General features: G+C 53.2%; 2 non-coding genes across 2 annotated transcripts; one reads left to right on the forward strand and one right to left on the reverse strand.

Annotated features, from left to right (window-relative positions):
- The first annotated feature begins 10,348 nt into the window (after window positions 1–10,348).
- Window positions 10,349–10,430, forward strand: TRNAS-ACU (transfer RNA serine (anticodon ACU)). The gene has a single exon. It is a non-coding gene; the product is annotated as a tRNA-Ser (tRNA).
- Window positions 10,431–21,863: 11,433 nt separating this feature from the next.
- On the reverse strand, window positions 21,864–21,936 carry TRNAR-CCU (transfer RNA arginine (anticodon CCU)). Its single transcript has one exon. It is a non-coding gene; the product is annotated as a tRNA-Arg (tRNA).
- Between the last annotated feature and the right edge of the window lie 1,530 nt (window positions 21,937–23,466).

Below are 23,466 nucleotides of genomic sequence, written 5' to 3' on the forward strand. Positions count from 1 at the left end.
GTGCGAGGTTCCAGGGGAGTTGTGAGACCCTGTGTAGGACAGGGGATTGTAGCCTGTGGGTTTGGCAGGGGCTGGGAGCCCTGACTGGGGGGACTGCGAGGGTTTCAAGCTGGGCTTGGGGCCTGTGGGAATGGTAGAGGCTAGGAGCCCTGAGTGAGGGGACCATGAGGGTACCAGAGCTGGGCTTGGAGCCTGAGAAAATGATAGGGGCTGGGAGCCCTGAGTGGTGTCATCTGCACCGTGTCAGGCCCTGTTGAAGCTGGGAGGCCGGGGACTAAGCCAAACAAGTTTGGGCTGGCATTAGGCCATGGATGCCATCTGGAGGCATGGGACATAGTAAGGGTTGGTTGAAGCCATGTACATGGGTCCTTGTCATCAGGGCAGGTAAATGGGCAGCCTCCCACCTGATTGACATTGTGGCAGCGCACTGGGTGTGCCTGGCACTTTAAGGGCCTAGAGGTGGCAGCCACCAGGTGCCTGATGAGGGCAGCCGTTATAGAGGCAAGGGCTGCCTATATAAACAGTGCAGTTTAGCTGCTGGAGGCCAGGCAGCAACATTGCCTGGCCGGAGGGCTGCTGAGATCACCCGGAGGTAAGGGGGAGCTGCAAGGGGTTGGTAAGGAGGCTCCTGGGCCTGGGCATGACCTGAAACTGCACCCTGCTGGGAGTGGGTGGCCTGGTGGGGCTCTCAGTGGTGCGGGAGCCCCAAGGAAATGCCAGGCCAGTTACCACCCCGGTGAAAGGCGGGTCGGGGCGCCTTAACCCCTAGCTCCCACCACCGGGTGGGTAACCCTGTGTTAGTTGAGCGGCCCAGAAGGCAGACCCCGAGAGAGACTGACGAGGGCATGGTGCTGCGGTGAACCCCGGGAGAAAGGGGGTGAGCTCGAAGGGAAGAGTGAGGGGCTAGAGACCCAGCCCGAAGGAGAGAGTACCCTCGACTGGCCCAAGCTGGGGCCAGGACCAGGAGGGTCAAAAGGGCCAGGGGCCCACCGCGAGGGACGCCCAAGAGCCGGGGGCCTGGGGTCCCGACTGGCCTGGAGGTGGGCCAGGGCTAGTGGCCAAAGATCCCGGGGGGACCACACCTGAGAGGGGAAAATGGTTTCGGGGGGGCTAGGTAGCCTGGATGAAGGTGGAGAGGCCGCCTGATGGGAGGGATCATAGAGGGGTCCTGTATAGATGATTCTGGGGCCCAGTGTGGGGCCGGTGACTATGTGAACACCAAGATGCCATCTGCGAGGCTTGGGCTGCGGTATTGGGGAGGATAGGAGCTGCAGAGAGCGCCCTCTGGCATTGGGGCACTAAAATGGGCGGCCTCCCGCTTAATTTCAATCTGTAATTGAATCAATTAACACGAAGGCATGGTGGGCAAGATAGTGGGCCTTTGTCCAAGGACAGGTGGGCGGGCCACAGAGATTGGCCCCGAGGAGCTCCCTGCCACAGAGACCTTAAGTATTGTCCATCCAGTTGTGGTAGGTGAGGTAGGTGGGTGATTTGCCCAGAGGCAAGAGGGTGGGCCTACATTGAGACCGGCCCCAGGACACCCACTTGCTACAGACTACTACATAAGTTTGGGGCAATTTTATCGTCTTGAAGAGTGCCTTGTCCACCTATTCTCTCTGACTTGGTAGGCTACAGCGAACCTCTACCATGGTATCACCACCATGCTTCCCCCCCCCCAGATGCACTCGGACCAGGACCAGAAAATAAATGCTGTACCACTTTCTTTGTTTTTGCAAAATTTTTAAGAGCTAGCTGTTTTCTGTGAGGCATGTATCAATTGGTAAAGTCTCATATATTTGAGGACTCAGTTGATCATTTGAGTTGAAACATGGACACTTCTGATGAATAGCCTTTTTTCTCTGGGGCCTTTTGTAGAAGAACACGGCACAGCTTTCTTGATCAAGTTACTGGTATTCAGCTCTGTTTCTTGTTTCACATGATTTTTTTTTTTCTTTTCTTTCTCCATCATCTTCCTCTCTCACCCCACTTCTCCATCTCTCTTTCAATTAATTTCCCCCACAAATGGTTCCTTTTATTTAAACATGGCAGCACGAATTTTGGGGAGAACAAACATCACTGTCATATTTTGGGTTACACTTCTTGGCTATTTCCATGCGGGATACAATTTTAATAGTGCTGTTGAAAGCCTTGACACAGTCCTTGAATTCAGCTGAGGTGGTCAAAAATTGTTGAGGGATGCTCGGGGAGGGAGCATAGCCATAATAACTGTTTTTCATGCGTGTTCATGAGTGCTGTCATGTTCCCACAAGTAAACTTCAAATTCATGGATAAAGACCAACTGAATTCATCCTTTCCAGCCTTCACAGTCTTTTTGCCCCTTCTAACTGGAGTTCTCGGCAGTGTAGCAGTCAGTATCCGAGCCACTCTCAGTCCTTCTGTACTGGTAAGGAATAACTGAATCATGTCGGGGCCGAGGGGCTGTGGCCAGCAGCCCGGGCATGTGGGCAGGGAAAGCAGGCACGATGGACTAGAATTAGGCACGGACTCGTAACGGTTGAACAAAGAAAACTTTACTTGCATCGTAGGTGGTCGCAGTGCAGGCTGCAACGCAAGCAAGTCTTTCTGTTACAGATGAACACGCGTGGAGTTTGCTAGGCTCCACCGAAGCTGCACACAAACGGAGTTTGCTAGGCTCCACAAAACGAACAGAGCTCTGGATAACGAACGAAATGAGAGTCCGAAATATGACTCTCGACGAGCGCGCAGGGTAGGATACGTTGGGATGGTTCGGTGACGGGGAGTGATTCTTGGTAGCCGATCAGACCACCAGTCGGTCCGAGATTTACGTAGAAGTCCACGAGGTAATCGTGGACTCCTTGCCGGAATTCTCTCAGATTTCTCCCGCAATTCTCGGAATTGGGGTTCTCAGGATCCTCCTGAGAGTCTCGGAGATCTCCGGCTTGGGCGGAAACTGCTCAAGCCTCTTATACAGCTAGCAAGCCAATCGCTAGCCGTCACTTGGGAATAATTTAGAAACAGCCAATAATGAGGTACGAATTTGCATGTGTGTGGTGGGAACTCCTTTGCACCGGGGTCTTCTCTATGCAACTGAGAACTGCACCGTGCAAAGAAAGCTCCATGTGGCGGGAAATAATTCTGCAGTGCCGAAGCGCACGCACAATCATTGGGTCATGACATCCCCCCCCCCCCCCCCCCCCCTTGCTGAAGGCACAGCTGAATTATACCACATGCTCATCATTCAGGTCGCCAGTAGCTCTTACAACGGGTTGCTGAACTAAATGGGTAAACACAAAATCGGACAACATAAGAAGTTCGTCCTCCAGGGACCGAATCAAACAATAGCCAACACACACACACACACACACACACACACACACACACACACACACACAATCAGGTTCATAACAAAAAATTGAACTATCAGGGCTTCAGTGGGTGTCATGGTGGAGTCGTGCGTCAAGCCCTCACTTCTTCGATGATGTCGTCCTTCTTGGGGCTTCTCTCCGCCACGCGCTCTGAATTCCGGATCTGTGAAAAGAATTCTCTTAAAACAGTCATTTCACTAATATTTACAAAATTCACATGGAACCCCACGACAAGGCGGTCAATTAAACTCACTATCACTCCTAAAACATATAATACAGGTGTTTGGACACAACTCTGCTCTGGACAACCCTCTCTTGAATCCTCAACGCTTTCGTCTTGTTGAGTGTACGTCATCCAGTTCTTCTAAATAATGAAAACCTAACTCGTACGCCAGTTGCCATTGGCCTGCGTCCCCTAAAATCCGAAGTTGCCGTTTACTGAGTCCAGAACGATGTAGGAGAAATCCAAACACGAATCGCTCCTCTGGTGTTCTCTGTGGCAACGGTGGGAGATCGGATTCAAGATGTCTTGCGCCTTGAGCCTCGATCGGGTATCCATGTTCCCGATCGCTGGATATTCTTGGCTCCATCAGGATACGCAGTCGTGACAACTGACGAAGAAGATTACCCACAGGTTGATTAACCATTGGGTTAAGCGGAATCCAAAGGACAACGATGTTCTTTCGCCCATAAACCTCAAGACAACTATCTATGCTGTGAACGGTTACTGGAACGGCTCCAGGGTTTTGTAGATGACGGTGAGGCCATGGTCTTATTTGCTGAAGTGGTGTCAGTCCCAGCGCACACGTCCTGGGATTCCAGGCACAATACGAGACTCCGATAATCGCTAGCATAAGTTGCTCTGCGCCGGTATGTTCTGGCCGTCCGTCATGCCATGCGTGGGCTTTTTGACCAATCAGTCCTGCAACAAGCGCTAGAAGCGGAATAGGCCAGTGAACGCTAAACGTCACCGTGTCGACGTCAGTGACATGGTCAGACAAGCTTCGTGGAGTAGAAGACAAGAAGCTTGCTTCTTCAGGGTTCAGCAGGTCGGACCCAAGTTCCACAACCAGACGTCCCAACCATACAGCTAGAGTTTCTTCAGGTTGGATTCTTGATTCTCTGCACAACTCCTGTCGTTCAGTTCTGGTGTGAGCGTCATAGGCAGTGGCAACTCGACTGGTGGTTGTTCTAGGACGAACTGCTTCTGCGGGAGTGGATGCTGTTATTGTTTCAGGCAGGAGGGGCGGATGCACTCCTCCGCTCTATGCTGCCTCCCGTCGGCAAGAAGGCGTGGTCGCCGGAAGGGATGCGGGGTCGCCGGCCGAACTCTCGCGTGCTCTTCCGAAGCTCCACCCTTCTCTTCCAGTTCTTCCATGTGGTCTCCCTCTTGCTCGGCGCCATCTTGGAGTGGCGTCTCAAGATTTTCTTTCGCAGCCACTTCTTTGACCGCTTGAACGGCCATACGCAGCTGGGCTCTCAAACTTGCATTTTTCTGCATTAGATCAGTTGCAGTACGAAAAGTTGCAGTTAACATTCTCCCCTTGCCATACCTCGGGGCTACCCTCTCATCTGCGGCGCGTTCCTCCATCTCCAGATCTTCGCAGAGCTCAGATAGAAGCTTGCAACCCCCCAATCTAGACACCATCATAAAGGGGGTGAACCGGTCGATTGGCACCGTTCCTCACTCTCCCAAGCACATAGCGAGCAACGGGCACGCTCCTGGGTGAGGGTTGGGTTTACTGCGCCTGCCGGGTTGACTCTGGCGAGGGACACAGTCTCGAGGGGCCTAAACAGAACCCGCTCATCATTCATGATACACCCGAATGCCGTGGGGTGAAGATACACTTCCCTCTCTCTTGGGGCTCCGTCTTCGGAAGCTCCCTCTTCCTTATAATAAAAGGTGCCAGAGGCTATGTATAATTGCAGGGTGGCAAGTATTTAGCCCAGCCCTTCCTGGTTTTCCAGTAAGAGTTTTCCAGGTGTACAATGATATGTATGAAATATATTTTACATTTCCAGGTAAATTTCTCAACTGGGCTGGTAGATACCAGTTCAGCATGATCAACAATAGAACCAAAAATGTTTTTGTTGACCTAGGAAGTATTTCAGAGAAGAAAACAGATGTTTTCTCTAATTTTTTTTTTTCATGGGGAAATTATAAAATATAATTGCAACAACAGGGGAGAAAATGTTTCATTTTTGAGGGGATATTTAGCCTTTCAAGAGAACTAGATTTAAATGTGCATTTGTGTTGACTTTCAGAAATTGGAAATAAAAATCAGTTTTCCAATTGTATTTTTATTGGATAGATGGTTTCCCCCCCCCCCCCGTTTTCTATTTTTAGAAAAAAAATTCTCTCATGTTTCCCCCTTCTTTGTTGCAAACAAAGAAATGGAGGGCAAGGTACAGAAGTGGGGAGAAAAAGAAGGGAAACAGAAATGTGTTTTGGGGAATACAGATATACCCATTGTCCCACTCCTAGCTCTCCCCCCAACAGATCCACCCTCATCCTTTAGGAAGGGATTAAATGTATAAGTAGCCCTACTCCTATTCATTCTACCCAGCATGAATATAGGAGTCCATATAGGACTGTAACGTCCTTCTACTCCCCTCATCAGGTAAGAGGTATGGTATAGCCTTAATCATAGCCTAACCAGTGGTTCTCAATATTTTGAGACTCCACAACCCTTTAAAGTTTGCCTTCCCACGTTCTAGCAACAGGCAGACCTGTGGACAGCTTATTACACTTCTGTCAGGTCACAAACCAAGCTGCTCCACCTCACTGAGTGAGGAGGTGCTCTATTGGGTTTCATCATGGGTGACTAGTGCCACCTTAGTTGTCAGGCTGGACATAAGGAAGAATTTCTTTACTGTCCGAGCCCCCAAGGTCTGGAACAGCCTGCCGCCGGAGGTTGTTCAAGCGCCTTCATTGAACACCTTCAAGATGAAACTGGATGCTTATCTTGCTGGGATCCTATGACCCCAGCTGACGTCCTGCCCTTTGGGCGGGGGGCTGGACTCGATGATCTTCCGAGGTCCCTTCCAGCCCTAATGTCCATGAAATCTATGAAATCATGGGTGACTGGTGCCACCTTAGTTAGTGGGGGGGCATGTGCCGCCCCCATGACTCTCGCCACCCAAGGGGGAAGGTCCCCCTGCAGCCAGTCATGCTGACAGGGAAGTGGCCACGGTGCTTCATCCGGCACTCCCACTCCCCAGCCAGTGCTTGCAGGGGGGACACCGGTACTCCCGCCTGTTGCCTAAGTGGGGAGTGCGGCCTGTCGGGGTGCACCTGCACTCTCGGGGTGGGGGGGTAGCATGTGCACCCCCCACATGTCGCCACTGGGTTTCATGCAGGGAAGGCACTAGTCATGGCACCAGAGCACCTGACGGAGAAATGGTGGAGAAGGAAGACATGCTCCCCTTCCTCACCCCTTGTGATGTGGGCACTTGTCCGCATAGTGGGAGACATGAGTCGGGCAGGATTAGGGGTTTCTATTCCTGGCAGCAGCACAGGAACCCCTCCCAGTTGATTTCCCCCTCCCATCTGAATGCCCTAGCTACTAGGTTGCAGACTTGGGTCCTCTTGCTTTCTTCCTGCACTGTTTATGCATTTTGCATTATATAGTGTAACCCTAGCCGTGGCGCTACCCGTGGCCACATCTGGATTCAGGGTCCTGGGGTGTCGAAGAGCCTCGGCCATCCTCCCAGCCCCTAAGGCTGGGGCCACCCCTCGGTGGAGTGCTTTCTTGTGGTTTCCCCACACGCTGGAGTACATGCAGTTTAACTGTTTACAAAGTTTATTATTTATAAAACAGCCAACTAGTGAATGAGGTTAATAGGACAGGATATCAAGAGTCTAATTGTCAAAGGTAGGTATCAATGAACTAAAACGCTCTATACAAATTGAATTCAAGACACCCTCAGTACAACTCCTCAGCTTAAACCTTCGGACTCCAGTGACTTTCAGGAGGAGCACACAGGGTTAACAAGATATCAGCTCTCCACACTGGCAACACAGTAACCATGGCTGGTGCTGCTGCTTCAGAAAGTCCTGCTCTTTGCATGGGGAAGAGCAGCTCTCCTCTGCTCCAGCTGTCTGTGGGATCACCCTTTTTCCTTCACACAGGTCCCTCTGCCTCATGGAGAGAAAAAGGATCCCAGGTTGGTTATCTTCTCCCCATCACTAAGTGCTGGTTCACTTCACAGGCAGGCTGCAGGATCCTCCTCCCCAAGCTCTGTGGTCCCTGCACCTTCCCTTCTCTGAGCCTGGCTGAATCCTTGGGGCTGAGTTCCCTCCCCTCTCCTGCCTCCGGAGCCAATCAAAAACGTGTATATGCTCTGGCAAGCAACAACTTTCTGCAACTTTCTGTAAACTTTCCTGCTTTGCCCTTGCAGGGATCCTGAGCCCTGCTGCAAATCCAGCAGCAGCTGTTAAAATAGTTATCGACTAAAATACATAACCAGTATTGGGAGCAGGAGCTAGAACCCAGGAGTCCCTTCCTCCAACTCGCTGGGCCATTAAGTTTCTGCTTGTTCTCCTTCTGGCCCCATGGCCATCTCACTCTTGCCTGTCCAGTGGCCCAGCTTTAATAGGAAGTGAGAAGGATCCTTTCCAAGCTGCCTATTAAGACACTGTCATAGGAAGTAGGAGCTATGGCTTCAAATCCCCCTTAGGATGTGAGAGGTCTGCAACCAAGGTCTTCAGTCAGCTACAGAAATGCCCTAACTACCAAGATCTTGAGCAAGAGTGGGCAGCACTTCTTGCCATACACTTAATTTCACTGTCAACCAGTCAATGTGTACAGTCCTCTTCCATGAAAGCATTCTGGGGTTTGCATGGACTGTACTTGCCTTCCTGGATTCAGTGGAAGTGGAAGAGAGTACAGGTCCAGTTAGGCACCCCGGTCGGCTCCGAGTGTTGCGTTCTGAACTGTATGGTTGCGCAGACTTCCCCAACAGACTCGGAAACATTGTGGGATGAGGCTTGTTGGGATGACATTGTTTACATTTTTGACCTCAGGAAGTGCTCCCCAAACTTTGCCTCCATATGAAGGACGCTTACACCAGGAAACTATGGCTATGGACCGCACCCAGAGTGGTGGTGGATGGGTCCTTATTGGCCTGGAGGGAGGTGGGCACTGGGTCCTGCAGGGTTTGGTCATCGGACCGATATTATTTAATATCTTCATCAGCGATTTGGACGAGGGTGTGGAGAGCGCTCTCTCCAAGTTGGCTGATGATACCAAGTTATAGGGGAAAGTTAGTACACCGGAGGGCAGGGAGCAGATTCAGGCCGACCTGGACAGGTTGGATCAATCGGCGGAGAGAAATAGGATGCAATTTTAATAAAGATAAATGTAAGGTACTCCACCTGGGAAGGAGCCCCAGCACACCTATAGGTTGGGGAGTGTTCTTCTCAGCAGCTCGGAGGCAGAAAGGGATCTTGGAGTCATAATTGACTCCAAGATGAACATGAGCCGGCAGTGTAACAAGGCCATCCACAAGGCCAATCGCACCCTGTCATGCCTGAGCAGATGCATGACTAATAGCTCAAGGGAGGTGATGCTCCCCCTCTATGCGGCACTGCTCAGGCCGCAGTTGGAGTATACTGCGTCCAGATTTGGGCGCCGCACTTCAAGAGGGATGCGGGGAATCTGGAGAGGTCCAGAGGAGGGCCGCTCGCATGATTAGTGGCCTTCATGATAGACCCTACGAGGGGAGGTTGAGAGAGCTGAACCTCTTCAGCCTTCACAAGAGACGGCTGAGGGGAGATCTTTTGGCCGCCTATACATTTATTAGTGGACGTCAATGGGGAATAGGGGAAGTGCTGTTTGCTAAGGCGCCCCAGGGAGTAACTAGGAATAACAGGTGTAAACTAGTTGAGAGTGGATTTAGGTTAGATATTAGGAAGAAATGTTTCACAGTAAGGGCGGCCAGGATCTGGAGTGGGCTCCCAAGAGAGGTGGTGCTGTCACCTAGCTTGGAGGTCTTCAAGAGGAGGCTAGATAGTCACCTGGCTGGGGTCATCTGACCTTGGTCCTCTTTCCTGCTGGGGCAGGGGGTCGGACACGATGATCCATTGTGGTCCCTTCCGACTCTACAATCTATGAATCTATGAATCATCTTCTCTCCAACGGGCCATGGTTTGCTGTCCGGTGAGCCCACACACCCCCAGACAGCCTCAGGCTTCTTGGGTATAAACAAGAGTGGATTTTGGCCAAATGAACATCTCTCTTCACCTGCCGGGCCAGTAGAAACACATATAACATGTTCCTGCCCCAGCAAGTTCCCTCCTCCTTCTTTGCGTGGAGAGGACATGAGTCCAGGAAGATGTGGGGGGACCCAGAGGCCAGCTCTACACTGGGCTCCAAACCTGCACCCCAAACCCTGCGGGATCCCTCGGTGCGGGTACTTAGGTCCAAAGCGGACTGTGATCTTCAGGGTTCAGTAATGTTGCCGAATCTGGACTCCATTTCCTCGTGGTTTACCCTTGAGGTTTCGAACAAACTCCACAAGAGTTCACGTGCGACGTAATGAAATATCTTTGACCACGCTCGGTAGTTTCCCCGCGCGGTTATGCGCTTTGCCGTTGTAAACGACAGCTTCACCCGAGAAGATCAGCTTGGGCTGAATTTGAGAGCACCTGTCCAGCGCGCCCTGAGGAAGAAAGAGAAAAGAGACAAACAATTGCACCATGAATTGCTGCAGGGGGATCCATTGGTGCTAAATCCAAAGCTAGTCTCAAAGGAGCAATAAGGGAATAAGAGAGGCCACACACATGAATAACATTAAAGCACTGACTGCACCTGTTCTTTCCACCCCCGCCCCCAACATTTTGATGCCCAGTGGTTTGGTGAGGGCCAACCCTTCTCATGATCCAGCATCTGACTCAGCCACTTCAATACTGCAGGAATCGCCCAAGACCTTCCAGCACAGGTGCGGTTTTTTGGTATTGAGAAAGATATTTTTTTTGTGGTGGGAGCTGTAACAGGCATGACAAGGTGGCCGAGTGGTTAAGGCAATGGACTACTAATCCATTGTGTTCTGCATGCATGGGTTTGAATCCCGTCCTTGTCATGTGGCATTTTTGTGGAGCAAGGTGGGCACGCTGGAGGGGAGGAACAGAATCCAGCTAGCTCTGGAAAGGTTGCAGAGGTGGGGGCATGAGACTAGGCTGGGATTCAACACAGACAAATGCAGGGCAAACGAGCCAGCAGCACACCTATAGGCTGGGAATCACCCCTCTTGCCAACATGGTTGCAGAAAGGGATCTGGGAGTCATTGTTGACTCCAGGACAGACATGAGTCACCAATGCGAGGAAGTGGCCAGCAAGGATAATCGCACCTTGTTGTTCATCTACAGATGCATCACAAGCAGGTCCAGGGAGGTGATCCTTCCCCTCTATGCGGTGCTGGGCACGCCGCAGTTGGAGTACTGCATCCAGGTGACGGAGAAGGAGACGCATGCATGCATGCATTTCTAAATCTCAGACACAGCGCGTGAGACAAGCAGCCTGCACATGGAAGATCTTGCATTTGTTTTAATCCGAGAACATTTAACAAAGATGGCCGCATATGTAGGGAACAGATAAGAAAGGCTAAAGTGGCGACCAAACTTAGATTAGCAACAGAAATCACGGACAACCAGAAGTCCTTCTTTAGGTACATGGGGAACAGGAGGAAAACATGGGAGTGTGGGGCCATTCCTCAACAACATAGGAGAGCTGGTTACCAGCACCCAGGAGCAAGCTGAACTCCTGATTGACTACTTCGCCTCAGTCTTTCACTGGACCAAGGGGAAAACAGCGCCAGGTGGAGTACAGGATGAGCACGGCAGGAATAACTGCCTTCCTACTATTGCCGTAGAATTGGCGTGTGATCAACTAAAAATATTAGACATGGACAGGTCAGTGGGACCAGATGATCTTCATCCAAGAGTGCTGAAGGAGCTGGCCGAAGTCATTGAGGACCCCTTGGTGAAACTCTTCCACAACTCGTGACGCTCTGGAGAAGTCCCTGAGGACTGGAAGAGGGCCAGTGTTGCGCCCATCCACACGAAGGGCAGGAGGGAGGACCCGGGTAACTACAGGCCACTCAATGACCTTCAGTCAACTGAAATCTCAGAGGTATTGCCAATTAGCAACAGATGCAATGAATCTCCTGCTCTGTTCAGCATTGCTGAGGCCTCCCCTGGGGTCCTGTGTCCTGGTTTGAGCCACACGATTCAAGAAGGCTGTATCGGGAGTTGATTATGCACCAAGTGCTGAGATGCAGCTGCTTGTGGGGTGGGGCATGCTGGAGGCTAGGTCTACAGCACCCCCTGTCATGAAAGAGCCAGGTGCCTGGCATGGGTCATGGTTGATGCTCTCCCAGGGTAACCCTGGCAGCATCGTCATCGTCTGCCGGGGGCATGGGGTAGAAGGAGCAGTTCTGCACAGGAGGTGGTAGGGATCGTTTGGGGACCTGCCCCGCCCCCACCTCAATGGCGTGGGCAATGCCACCGGATCCAGTGCAAGGAGGCCAATATTTCCCAGCTACCTCCAAGCCTTTTTAAGAACAGCAAAGCTCACAGGGATGCACTGTATTGCCCAAGGATGCATTTAGGGACACGGTTCAAAGGAACCTCAGCCAGCTTTCTGTTTTGTGTGCTTATAACTAACTGCAGTTCAGTGTTAGCCTGTAGACAACTCCCTGGCTGATGCAAAGGAACAGCTAGATGTTTCCCTTGCACCGACATTGACTGTGCTGCGAAACACTTGAGACCACTTTTGAGATGCAGACTTCCCTGCTGCCACACTTCACAACTTTGAAGTCCAAGTTGGGGTTGCCAAATAGAGAGACTCCCCTCAAGGAGTTCACTGGGGGTGATATGCAAGTCTCACACCACTAGCATCCTCCTTCATCTGCACCGGGTATTACTTGAAAGCTGCAGTCACCGACCAGGACACTATTGCCCTAGATATACAAATGCAGAGCAGAGATAGTTCCTACCCTATAGGAGCTTGCAGTGCAAGGACCTGGTTTCACAAAACCCAGCAGCATAGAGCCAAAGCAGCATCTCGGAGGCTGCTGCCAATGTAGTGCCAGACCCCGGCTGTTCCCAGCTTGGGCGAGGCGAGAGGGGTCGTGCAGTCATCGTTCCTCCGCCCTGCGCAGCCAGGACCAAGCACAGTGACAGTCTGCAAGTTCCTGAAAGAGGCAAGGGATTGCTCACTGGGCGTCTGCCCCAGATGGAGCACAGGCCGGACCCTGGAGGGATACGCCACGTGCAATGTGGTGCACTAGGGAGCAGCTCTGTGTCTAAGGCACAGTTTTCCAGACATCCCTGGATGCAGCAAGACTCCAGCTTTCCCCACTGTGGGCCTGTGCACTCCTGGCACAGCAAGACTCAGGGGCGGGAGCTGTCCCTGGCATGTTTTTACATGATGAACAACACGCCAGGCACTGCCCTTCTCTTCTGGCAGGGCTCAAGGTTATGGCAGCTCTAATGCAGCCTTTAGTTTAGTACCCAGAAATGGGGCTCCAGCAGTCCACCATCCCGGTCCCTTGGATAGCGATGTGGTTATGAACAGTTCTTGTGAACACATGCTCCTGTCCTGTTAACAACAGGGCTAAGCAAGATGCTGCTCCAAGCTGGACTGTCTCCTACAGCTTTGTCCCTCTAAGTAAGATCACCCATATATTAGCCAAACGTCTGGCTTGTATTTTATTATGAGTTTTGGCTTCCACATGGAGAGTCATTTCCTCTGAAGCATACACTCAATATTATGCAAAGGCTTCCCATGCTCATTCTCCACCGCTGCCAGGCACTGTGCTCTGTAGGATCGTTCCTGCAGTACATGGTGGGAGACGTAACAAGAGCCCCAGCTCAGGTTCAACTCAAAAATACCCCAAAGATACAACCCCACAATCCAATATTTTTGGATAGCCAGCGTCGTTTTCAGACTCCCAATAGACATTGTGGACAGACCAGATCTCCATGCTGCGACACCAGCAGACAGAAGTGTTAAACCTCAACCCCACGTGAGGCCCAGCGACTAGGGAATCTGACAAAGCAATTGCCTGTGGGATCCTGATACCCGTTAACCAGAGCAGAGCAGGGGGAAAACCCTATTAGAGTGGAGGCAACTTCGGACGGGTGCAGCCACCGCACACGCACTGCGCAGAGCACTGCGAACTAGGTTCAGCTCAGCTCAACATGGGAAAAGGGCACAAGAAAGAGCAGATTGCAAAACTGGCGGGAAAAAGCAAGCATTAGCAAGTAGTGCACGAGCTGCAAGAAGTCAGCAGAAAAAAGGCGGGAATATGCAAGAGACACAGGGCGGGAAAATGCAAGTGTTCAGCATCCTAACAAGAACTAAGTACCAGCTTGCGCCCGTGTGCATGCACACTCATACAGGCACTGGACAGGGTACGTTGGGTGGCTGCTGTTCTGCAAGCCCGCTGCCAAGCTGCCCGGCAGTCCTGGCTGCAGTTTTTGCACCACAAGCAGCAGCCTAAAGAGGAACACGAGTCAGGAGTACAAAGAGGTGCAAGGATCATGAAACTAAGCACTGCCTCTGAAGGAATATTTCCAAGAGCAGCTTGGCTCTGCCCAAGGAGGTGCCTGGACTTGCAAAACAAGCATTGTCAGTGGGAGAAGATGGTGGTATAGATCTCGGGTGAGTGGAAGAGGCTGCAGATATTCAGGGTGTTGCACAAATGGCTAGTTTCGCGCCCCTGGAGGCTTTTCCAATTTACCTCAAGGAGAGAGTCACACACACTCAGGCCAGGTCCAACTCGAGTTTATTGTTTGCAAACAGATCGACAAGGGAGTTCAATGAGTCGACCCCTAGCCACGCCCGAAGTTACATTTTTATACCTATCATGAACAAGATTCCATTGTGGCAATCTGTGATTCGCTACAGTTTCCTGCAAAATTTAGTACGTGCGTAGTCCTAAAACGGGCAAGTAACAAGGGTTGCAAAATTTATGTGCAAAGCAGGCAGTAACTAATCTTTGTGTTCCCACAGGAATCAGCCTTATCACAAACCGAACATTTGTTTGGACTGTTCCTTATTATGCTACTGATTATCTAATGCAGGAAGAAAGAAGAGAAAAAGAAACAATTTGCAGTTCTCAGCTGTAAGGCCTTTTGTGTAGTGAGATCATGAGACATTTTTGCCACAAGGGTGACCAATAACATTGTCCTGGAGATCACCGGGGATCTTGCTCCAGAGGACCAGGCGAATTGGAGCTCTGTCGCCCTTCGGACGTATGCAGCCACTCGTGGAAGCGTGCAACCCCCAACCGCTACACGAGCTGGGCCTGGGACCCGGGAGTCCAGGGGTGGGAGCTGCGACCTTGGTGCCCATTGAGGGCAGCCACAGCTGTCCGTGCCCTGCCATCCCCATGGGGCCCCTAATCTGCATGGGCTTTGCTCAAGCCAGTGGGCACCAGCCCAGTGTGAGTCCTCACCCACCCCAGGCGTCCTGCCCCAGCCCAAAGCATGCTGGGAGATTGCACCAAGCAGCAGAGCCAGGGGGCCTGAGTTATCTCCCTGCTCTGGGAGAGGGAGTCGGGGGCAGGCCAGGAGCCCGGACCCCTGAGCTCCCCTTGCTCTGGCAGGGGCTGGAGGGTTACGAGGGGGATCGGGGAACCCAGGCACCTGAGTGCCCTCCCGCACCCCAGCAAGCGCTCACCCACCTGAGGTCGGTCTTCAGCTCCACCGCCACGTCTCTGCCCGCCACGGGGAGAAGAGAAGGGGAAGCAGAAAAGCTGGATGGGGAAAGGGCAAGAGGGGCTGAGCCCAGGGCAGGGCACAGAGCACCTCTGCCTGGACGCCCTGCCTTGCGCTGGGCACCAGGGGCGCCCGCCCCAACTACATCATCCCAGCCAAGGCTTTTTCTAGCCGGGGCTTCAAAACCTCCAAGGATGGAGATTAGAGAGCCTCTGTGGGAGCCTGTTCCTGTGCTTTACTACCCGCCTCCTGAGCTTTTCCTCTGATCTAACCTAAACTTGGCTGGATACAACCTGAGACCATTGCCCCTTCTTACACCTAGGCCAACGTCTGCCCCAAAGGCCAGCCACCTCTCCTATCCCCACTATACCCAGCCTGACACCCCCACAGCCAGCCGCAGCTTCTGTCCCCGTTATACCTAGCCTTACACCCCCAGAACCAGCCACAGCTCCTGTCCTCATTACGCCCAGCCCAATGCCCCAGAGCCAGCCGCAGCTCCTGTCCCCTTTATACCCAGCCCAATGCCCCGGGGCCAGCTGCAGCTCCTACCCCTGTTTTTTGCAGCTGGTCACCCCTGCCAGACCCACCTGCAGCTCCTACCCATTATACCCAGCCTGACGCCCCCCAGATCCATCTCGGGGCTGTCCTGGGAGGCAGACCAGCCGGGCCAGAAATCGGGGTTTGTTAAGCAAAATGGGATCGGTTGGGCAGGCGTGTGGATGGAGAGGCAGGACAGCTTAATGGTTTCAAAGAGATTTTACTTACGCCCTTAGATGGTTCTGGCGCAGGTGGAAGAAGCTTGCTTGTTTCAGAGAACGAGGTGAACGTAGAATACAAATAACTCAACAGGTAACAGGAACGACAATCGAACGGAAGAATGGATGCCCCAGGACAGCACATGGGCCTGACCCTGCATGTGCTGCGTGCAGAAGGCAACAGGGGCCCCGGGCCCAGGCCTGCCCAATGGAGGGCACTGGAGTCAGGCGTAGGGCCAGGAGCCTCCCTAAGGTGGGACCCCATTCCTCCAGCACTGTCCTGGTACAGGGCCTCTCTGGAGGTGGGGAGGGAATGGTTTGATTTGTAGGGTATTTTCAATGATGTTGGTGTCAGTAGAGCCAGTAAAAGGGCATTTACCTCCCAGTGTCCTGTATCTTCCTGCAAAGTAAGAAAAAGAAAATTAATGTAGAGCCCATGAGGTTCCCCTGCGTCCATCCCAGACAAGGGCAGCAGCATCTCCCTGTCTGCCAATACAGGAGCTAAGTGTGAACTGCCATCTACTAAACACGTATGCGAGTGGCGAAGACTTTTTGAGGATGGGGTGATCTCTCTTATTGAATGAACTGCACAGTTGGGATAAAGGGCAGCTGAAGAACAAAGTCCTGTGTTCAAAAATTTGTTTAACTGGATCCAAGCTATGGAGTTGGTCCAATAAAAGAAATCACCCCCTCCCGCAATTCCTCACCTCTCACCTAAGTCTCGCACTATGGTGACTACAACACCACTGTAACACCACTGAGGACAGACGGTGACACAGAAGTAGACAAGTTGTATTCAGCTCTCAGGCCTGGGGGCTAGACACTGAATCTGCACCCTGTGGAGGTGCTGAGAGCCAGAGGCAGCACCTGGACTCTTTGCAGTCCCCAAGGGCATCTATACATGTCCCCGGGGGTGGGGGCACTTTAATTCGAGTGGCTCAAAGGGTCACTCTAATTGAAGCGCCTGGAACCGCCATGCTTCAAAAGGGCGGTGGGGGTGCTTTATCTAAAGCTCGTCACACATTCAGGGTTTCTTCCTTCCTGTTCCCTTGGCTGACAGGACACACGGGTCTTCAAACAAAATGTCCTCCCAGTTCAACTATGCTGAGATGTAGCTGGGATTGGCAACTCATGAGGAAAGCACATTACAAGGAGCGTGTGTTTGGGGGAATATAGTCAGCTCCAGCCTCAGTGTTACATATCTAGGAAAGTTCAAGGCAACCTGAAATGAAGATCTACCATGTTAGAGGCTGGAAATGCTATTAAAGTACTTGAATTCCTTGAAGTTTGCCCTGCCATGACACCGTGGGGAAAGGAAATGTCTACGTCATCTTTAATAACTTGATCCCTGGACTCCGAACTGCAGGCCCGTCCTGCACTGACCAGGGCTGACTGCAAGGTTGACTGCATGTTTCAGGGTAAAGGGTTGCCCCTTACGCCACTGCAGGCCATGGAAGGGCCAGAGCCCAGGGGATCCCATGCAAGGAGGGATCCTTCTAAGTCCTGGTCGGGTCTCCCAGTCTCCTGCAGTGATGTGGACCAGGCAGGGTGAGGGCTGTTCAGGGCTATGGGCTCAGGGAGCCCTTCTGTAACAGCCGCAGTGCTGATGAAGACACTGGCCCTTCCCCATTAGAGCTGGCCTGTGTCAGCAGAAGCAGCCCTTCTGCACACTGCTGGGGTCTGCAATGGGAATGGAGACACCCCTATATTGATGGCTACGATAAAGCAAACACTTTTGGCTCTCTCTCCTGCATGGCCAAGCATGCATAGAGCAGAGCTGGCCTGACTGAGTGAATGGGACCGAGGAAAGCACCTTTCTTCTGCGTCTGGACAAGGGTTCAGCAGAACTTCCCCTAGGACTGGCAGGTGCAGCCGTGTCCCTGGGGCGAGTGAGGGGGTCCCTGTCCTGTGTGGGGTGTGACATGGAGTCAGGGCCTCCCTTCAGCTCTTGTCTCCTTCAGCTGCAACCTGTTTCCAATCACCCTTTTTTTTTTTTTTTGTTAGAAACTGGCACAGAAATGGTTTGACACATCCCATGTGTCCAGCACTCACCTTGCTCAGACTCCAGTTGAGACTGCAGGGCCGCTGGGGAGAGAAGGGCAAGAGAGGCGAGATGTCACCCTGTCGTGTCCCTGGGAATCATCCTCATGGTAACACACAAAACTGGCCTCAGACACTCACCTTTCTTATTTTCCAGCTTTGATTGCAGAGTCCCTGGGGGAGAGAAGGGGGAGAGGTGAGGTTTCTTCCTGTCCAGTTTGTAGTGAGGTTCCTGCCGTGAGTAGGGTTGGCCTGTAGTGATGCCCGTAAGGAGATGGGCTGACACAGGCAGGTCTGTATTAGCTTCCCTGCACACCACATCCCTTTTGCCTGGGACTGACCTACTCCAGTGCGTGGTTCAAATTACCCCACTCTTTCCTATCCTCTTTAAAGATCTCTTCCAAAGATCCCACTGCCCAGTCCCCTTTAACTCCTGCCAGTGTGGCAAGGGGTGACTGAAGCTCATGATGTAGCAGCGGGAGATTGGCCCAGGTGGGCTGATGCCCCTACTGGTACTGAAGGACCTCCCAGGTCAGGTTGGCCAGGACCGTGGAGTGGCTGGTCCCACTTACTGGGATCATCAGGCATCTTTTACCCAACAATCCTAGCCCTGGAGGTGTCCAAGGCATTGGTGGAGCCCTCGTCTCTCCTGCTTTGGGGCAGAATACAGGTTTTACAGCTTGGTGAGGTTTTCTTCTCAAGGGAAACTGTCCCCAGGGTCACAGGTCTTTGTGGCAGTGCAGGGGAGGAGAGGGCAGGGGTGGATGTTATTGTGGCTGTTTGCCTAAATGTCCATTCTGTGGCTGCCTGTGCTCACCAGGACTGGAGTCAGGGGCCTTCCACTTCTGCGTCGCTGTGTCTCGCTGTGGCAACACCCTTTAAGCAGGATTATATATGGGATTCTTGCATGTGTGACCATAATGTTAATGCGCAACCGGGGAACTGCAGCCCTGATCTCCTTGTGCACCAACCCCGTGTACTCACTGCGCAACTCTAGAAGGAAAAGCCAGAGCGCACACGTGCAGCTGGGGCTGGCTGAGGTGGCTGTGGACAGTCCAGTCTGTGTGCAGTCCCATACTGTGTGCAGTCCCATACCGTGTGCAGTCCCATACCGCACTTGCACTGGACACAGCCTGAGAGGGTGTGAGAGTGGTGACGTGCTGAGCACCTGCCTTTGAATAACAGGCTCCATCAAGTGTCTCAGGTGGGCACCCAAACCTGAGGCACCCCCAGGCCTCCATGGTTTCTGCAAACCTTGGGCAGCATTTACTGCTTGACCCCAGCCTGTGCTCACCCAGGCCCAGCTCTTGACTCAGCCACAAGGAGCTTGGCCTGAATCTTGATGTTGGTGATACTGCCAAAGCCGTGGGGCAGACCAGCTCCTCGGTCTGTGGGTTGAGTGTGCGAGTCTGTCAGTCCAGTGGTGTGACCAGTGGGAGGCAAGAGCAAGCGAGCTCCAGGTGCAGGTTTAGAGGAAGCACCACAATGGCAGCTCCTGGGGAGCCCACACTGCCACAGCAGCAACCACGGCAAAAGGACACTGAGTGGTGGGGGCAGCAGGAGCAAGGGCCTTTGAATCTCTAGAGAAGGCAAGAAATGCACACACGTGCATGCATGCATGTGCTCTCTCACACACACACACACACACACATGCAGACACTCTCTGGAATCTCTGCCCAGGGTAGAAAAGTTTTCAGTTTTGCCTCAGTGACACTCCAACGCTGTGAGGGGTTTGGGGAAAGGTCAGGATGGGATGGCAGTCCCTCCACCCGCACCCATCTCTTCTCCTCTCAGTCACATTGATGCTTCCTCCTGGTGACCACATGCAGAACAATGATCCCAGGGACCAGGACTGCCAGCACCCCCAGCAGGACAAGCCCCTTGGTGCGGCAGTAGGACAGCGATGGGGCACCTGGATAGCTCAGTACACATGTAGGAGTTAGGTCAGCTTGGAAACAAAAACCATGGAGGCAGCTGGAGCTCAGGCTCCAAAGCACTTGGCTCAGGCCGGGCCAGGGGCAGCATGGGGACTCCCAGTTGCTCAGTCACCAAATCCCTGCCTACGCTGCTGCTGTGTTCGGGGTCTGTAGGGCACACCCAGTGCGCGTGCAGCTGACACGAGCAGCACTGAGGTCAGGACGGAGCACAGCACCCAGCACCCGCTAGGCAGCCGCAAGTGCAGGACGCGTGGGAACAGCAGGCTGGCAAGCAAAGAGTGTCCTTCTGCAGCCCAGCGATGTGGGCGCTCTGGGGGCTCCCTGCTAAGAGCAGCATTTCCACACTGTGTAATGGAAACAGTCCTGGCCTGACAGCCCGCGTGAGCCAGAAAGAGGCCCTGGCAGGCCTTCAGCATGACGACACTGTGCTGAAATCCCTACAGGTGCAGAGGGATGGCCACGGAGGTGGTGGAGGCAGTCAATGCTGGTCATGAGGAGGATGGAGAGAGAACTGGAGGGCAGCAAGCAGCAAGGGGGAGATTAAGATTATTTTGAAAAAAATATATTAATTTTGTAACAATTTTTTCATGATTCATGTTTGCTTGCTTGCTTGAACCCTGGCTGCCTGGCACCTTGAATGGTGCATATCCTGGTGCAGGGCAGGGCTACTCAGCTCGGCTGTGTCTGGTGCAGCTCCCAAACAGACACTCCAAACAGTATCTAACGGTGCAGCAGAGGATTGTAGCCAGGACAAGCAGGGTCTGTAATGCCTCCTGACAAGTGCCCTGCCAAACGCACCTACCTGAGGCTTGTCCAAAAAGGGTGTGGACAAGCTGGAGAGAGTAAATGGCTGTGGGAACTGGGTTTATTGAGTTTGGAAAGGTGAAAACTGAGAAGGAATTTGATAGCAGCCTTTATCTACCTGCAAGGTGGTTTCAAGGTGCACAAAACTGGACTGCTCGCAGTCGCCACAGATGGCAGAACAAGTTAGATACTGTTTCATCAGTGACTTGGACGAGGGAGTGAAATGTACTCTGTCCAAGTTTGCAGATGACACAAAGCTATGGGGAGAAGTGGACATGCCGGAGGGCAGGGAACAGCTGCAAGCAGACCTGGACAGGTTGGAGAAGTGGGCAGAAAACAACAGGATGCAGTTCAACAAGGAGAAATACAAAATGCTGCACCTAGGGAGGAAAAATGTCCAGCACACCTACAGCCTAGGGAATGACCTGCTGGGTGGCACAGAGGTGGAAAGGGATCTTGGAGTCCTAGTGGACTCCAAGATGAACATGAGTCGGCAGTGTGACGAAGCCATCAGAAAAGCCAATGGCACTTTATCGTGCATCAGCAGATGCATGACCAATAGGTCCAAGGAGGTGATACTTCCCCTCTATCGGGCGCTGGTCAGACCACAATTGGAGTACTGCGTGCAATTCTGGGCACCGCACTTCAAGAGGGACGCAGATAACTTGGAGAGGGTCCAGAGAAGGGTCACTCGTATGGTTAAGGGCTTGCAGACCAAGCCCTATGACGAGAGACTAGAGAAATTGGACCTTTACAGCCTCTGCAAGAGAAGGTTGAGAGGCGACCTTGTGGCTGCCTATAAGTTCATCACAGGGGCACAGAAGGGAATTGGTGAGTATTTATTCACCAAGGTGCCCCCGGGGGTTACAAGAAATAATGGCCACAAGCTAGCAGATTTAGATTGGACATTAGGAGGAACTTCATCACAGATCGAGTGGCCAAGGTCTGGAACAGGCTCCCAAGGGAGGTGGTGCTCTCCCCTACCCTGGGGGTCTTACAAGAGGAGGTTAGATGAGCATCTAGCTGGGGTCATCTAGACCCAGCACTCTTTCCTGCCTAGGCAGGGGGTCAGACTCAATGATCTATTGAGGTCCCTTCTGACCCTAACATCTATGAATCTAGAAGTTGCAATGGGCTCAAGGTGCAGCAAGGGAAGGTTAAATTGGAAGTTAGGAAATCCTCTCTGACAAAGGAAGCCTTTGAACTTCATGTTTAATACCTTCCCACCCAGGCCTTGTTTAAAGACTAACAACTTCACCCCAGGTGGGATTTGAACCCACAATCCCTGGCTTAGGAAGCCAGTGCCTTATCCATTGGGCCACTGGGGCTTCTTGGTGGCAAGGTTCCCAAAGGATGGGGTTCCCTGCCTGCGCCCGTGTGTTCTCAAAACAATGGTGGACAATGATTGCTTTTCTTCTGGCACTGCATAAGGACTGCCATTTACTGGGTGAGACCATATATCCTGCATGCCTAGCCTCCCGTGTCACACGGTGCTAGACAGTGGATGCTGAAAGGCAGAGCAAACGGGGTCAGACCAGGGTATTTTGCACGGTTCCTCTTCCACTTGCAGCCTCCAGTGTTTAGGGTCTAGGACGCTGTGATTCAGAGGCTGTCTGCTCTAGAAGCAGCTCCTGGGTGGCACCATGCTGTGCTGGACGGCAACGCGCTTCTCTTCAACCCCAGAAGCCAGGTTCCTCTCCTGCTCGCTGGGCACCTGTTCCTGCTCGCCCACCTCTGCTGCTCACATGCCTCCCTCTCCTGCTCCCCTGCTCCTGCCGCCGGGTGCCAAGCCGGCAGGTTGGCCAGCCACTCCTCCATGACGGTGCCCAGCTGCCCAGCAGGAGGGTGCTGTCCTACGCCTGGTGCTGGTGGAGACGGTGCATTCAGAGGGTCTGGTCAGCTGTTTGAGCGTGCCGAGGGGTGCCCAACCCACTATGCCGTCCTGCTGCTGACTGCAATGATTGCCTGGGCGCACATGAGAACCTGTTGCAGGGCTCTGCACTTCAGTGGTGCCCCGGGCAATCCCACACTTCCCTGCCGTGTGCGTCGCTGCCTGGAGGGCTACTTCTGCCTGTGATACGAGGCCCTGAGCCCCGCAGGTGAGGTGGAGATCACCGGTGCCATCAATGAGTTTCAGGGGACAGCGAGGCCAGGCAGGGAGAGAAGAAGAGGGGAGGGCGAGGAGAGGATGGGAAGGGGGCCGTGTGGGGCCCCTAGAGCCAGGCCTGCAGCCAGGTGTGGGCCTGTGAGGTGGCATGGGCACTGGTGGCCACAGTGCCCCCCACCCCTCAAAGCCATCCTCCACACAACGGGCTTTCCAGCTGGGCATGGCAGGTGGTCCTGGCAGGTGGCCTTGGCGCTTGGTGGCGGGGAGGCGGTCTGGCTGCTTGCAGGGTGCTGGGTGGCAGAGGCCCACCGCCTGCCACACGGCCACTGACCCCCTCCAGGAAGGAGCTGGAGCTGGCCGTGGGCCGTGTCCTCCCTCGCCTGTCCTCTGTGCTCTGGCTGTGGGGAAGATGTCAACAGAGATAGTTAGGTCCAAGGATGTGGTCGTCATGAGTGACCTAAACTTGCCAGACATCTGCTGGGAGGAGCAGACAGCCAGGTCTGACCGCCCACGCAGGGTCTTCACTGACATGCAGGACCTCCATCTAGCTCAGGAGGTGCACAGCCCCGCCAGGGGAGACGCCTTGTTGGATTTGGTCCTGGCCGAGAGCGATCACCGTCTGCTGGAATTCACCATCCAGCGCAAGGTGGCGAAAGCCTCCAGCAAGGCAGCAGCCCTCGACTTCAGGAGGGTGGACTTCAATGAGGTAAGAAGACTAGTGGGGGAAGCACTGAGGTCCCAGCGCTGGAGG

Source organism: Alligator mississippiensis, chromosome 11 (genome assembly GCF_030867095.1).
Source record: "Alligator mississippiensis isolate rAllMis1 chromosome 11, rAllMis1, whole genome shotgun sequence".
Lineage (NCBI taxonomy): Eukaryota > Metazoa > Chordata > Crocodylia > Alligatoridae > Alligator > Alligator mississippiensis.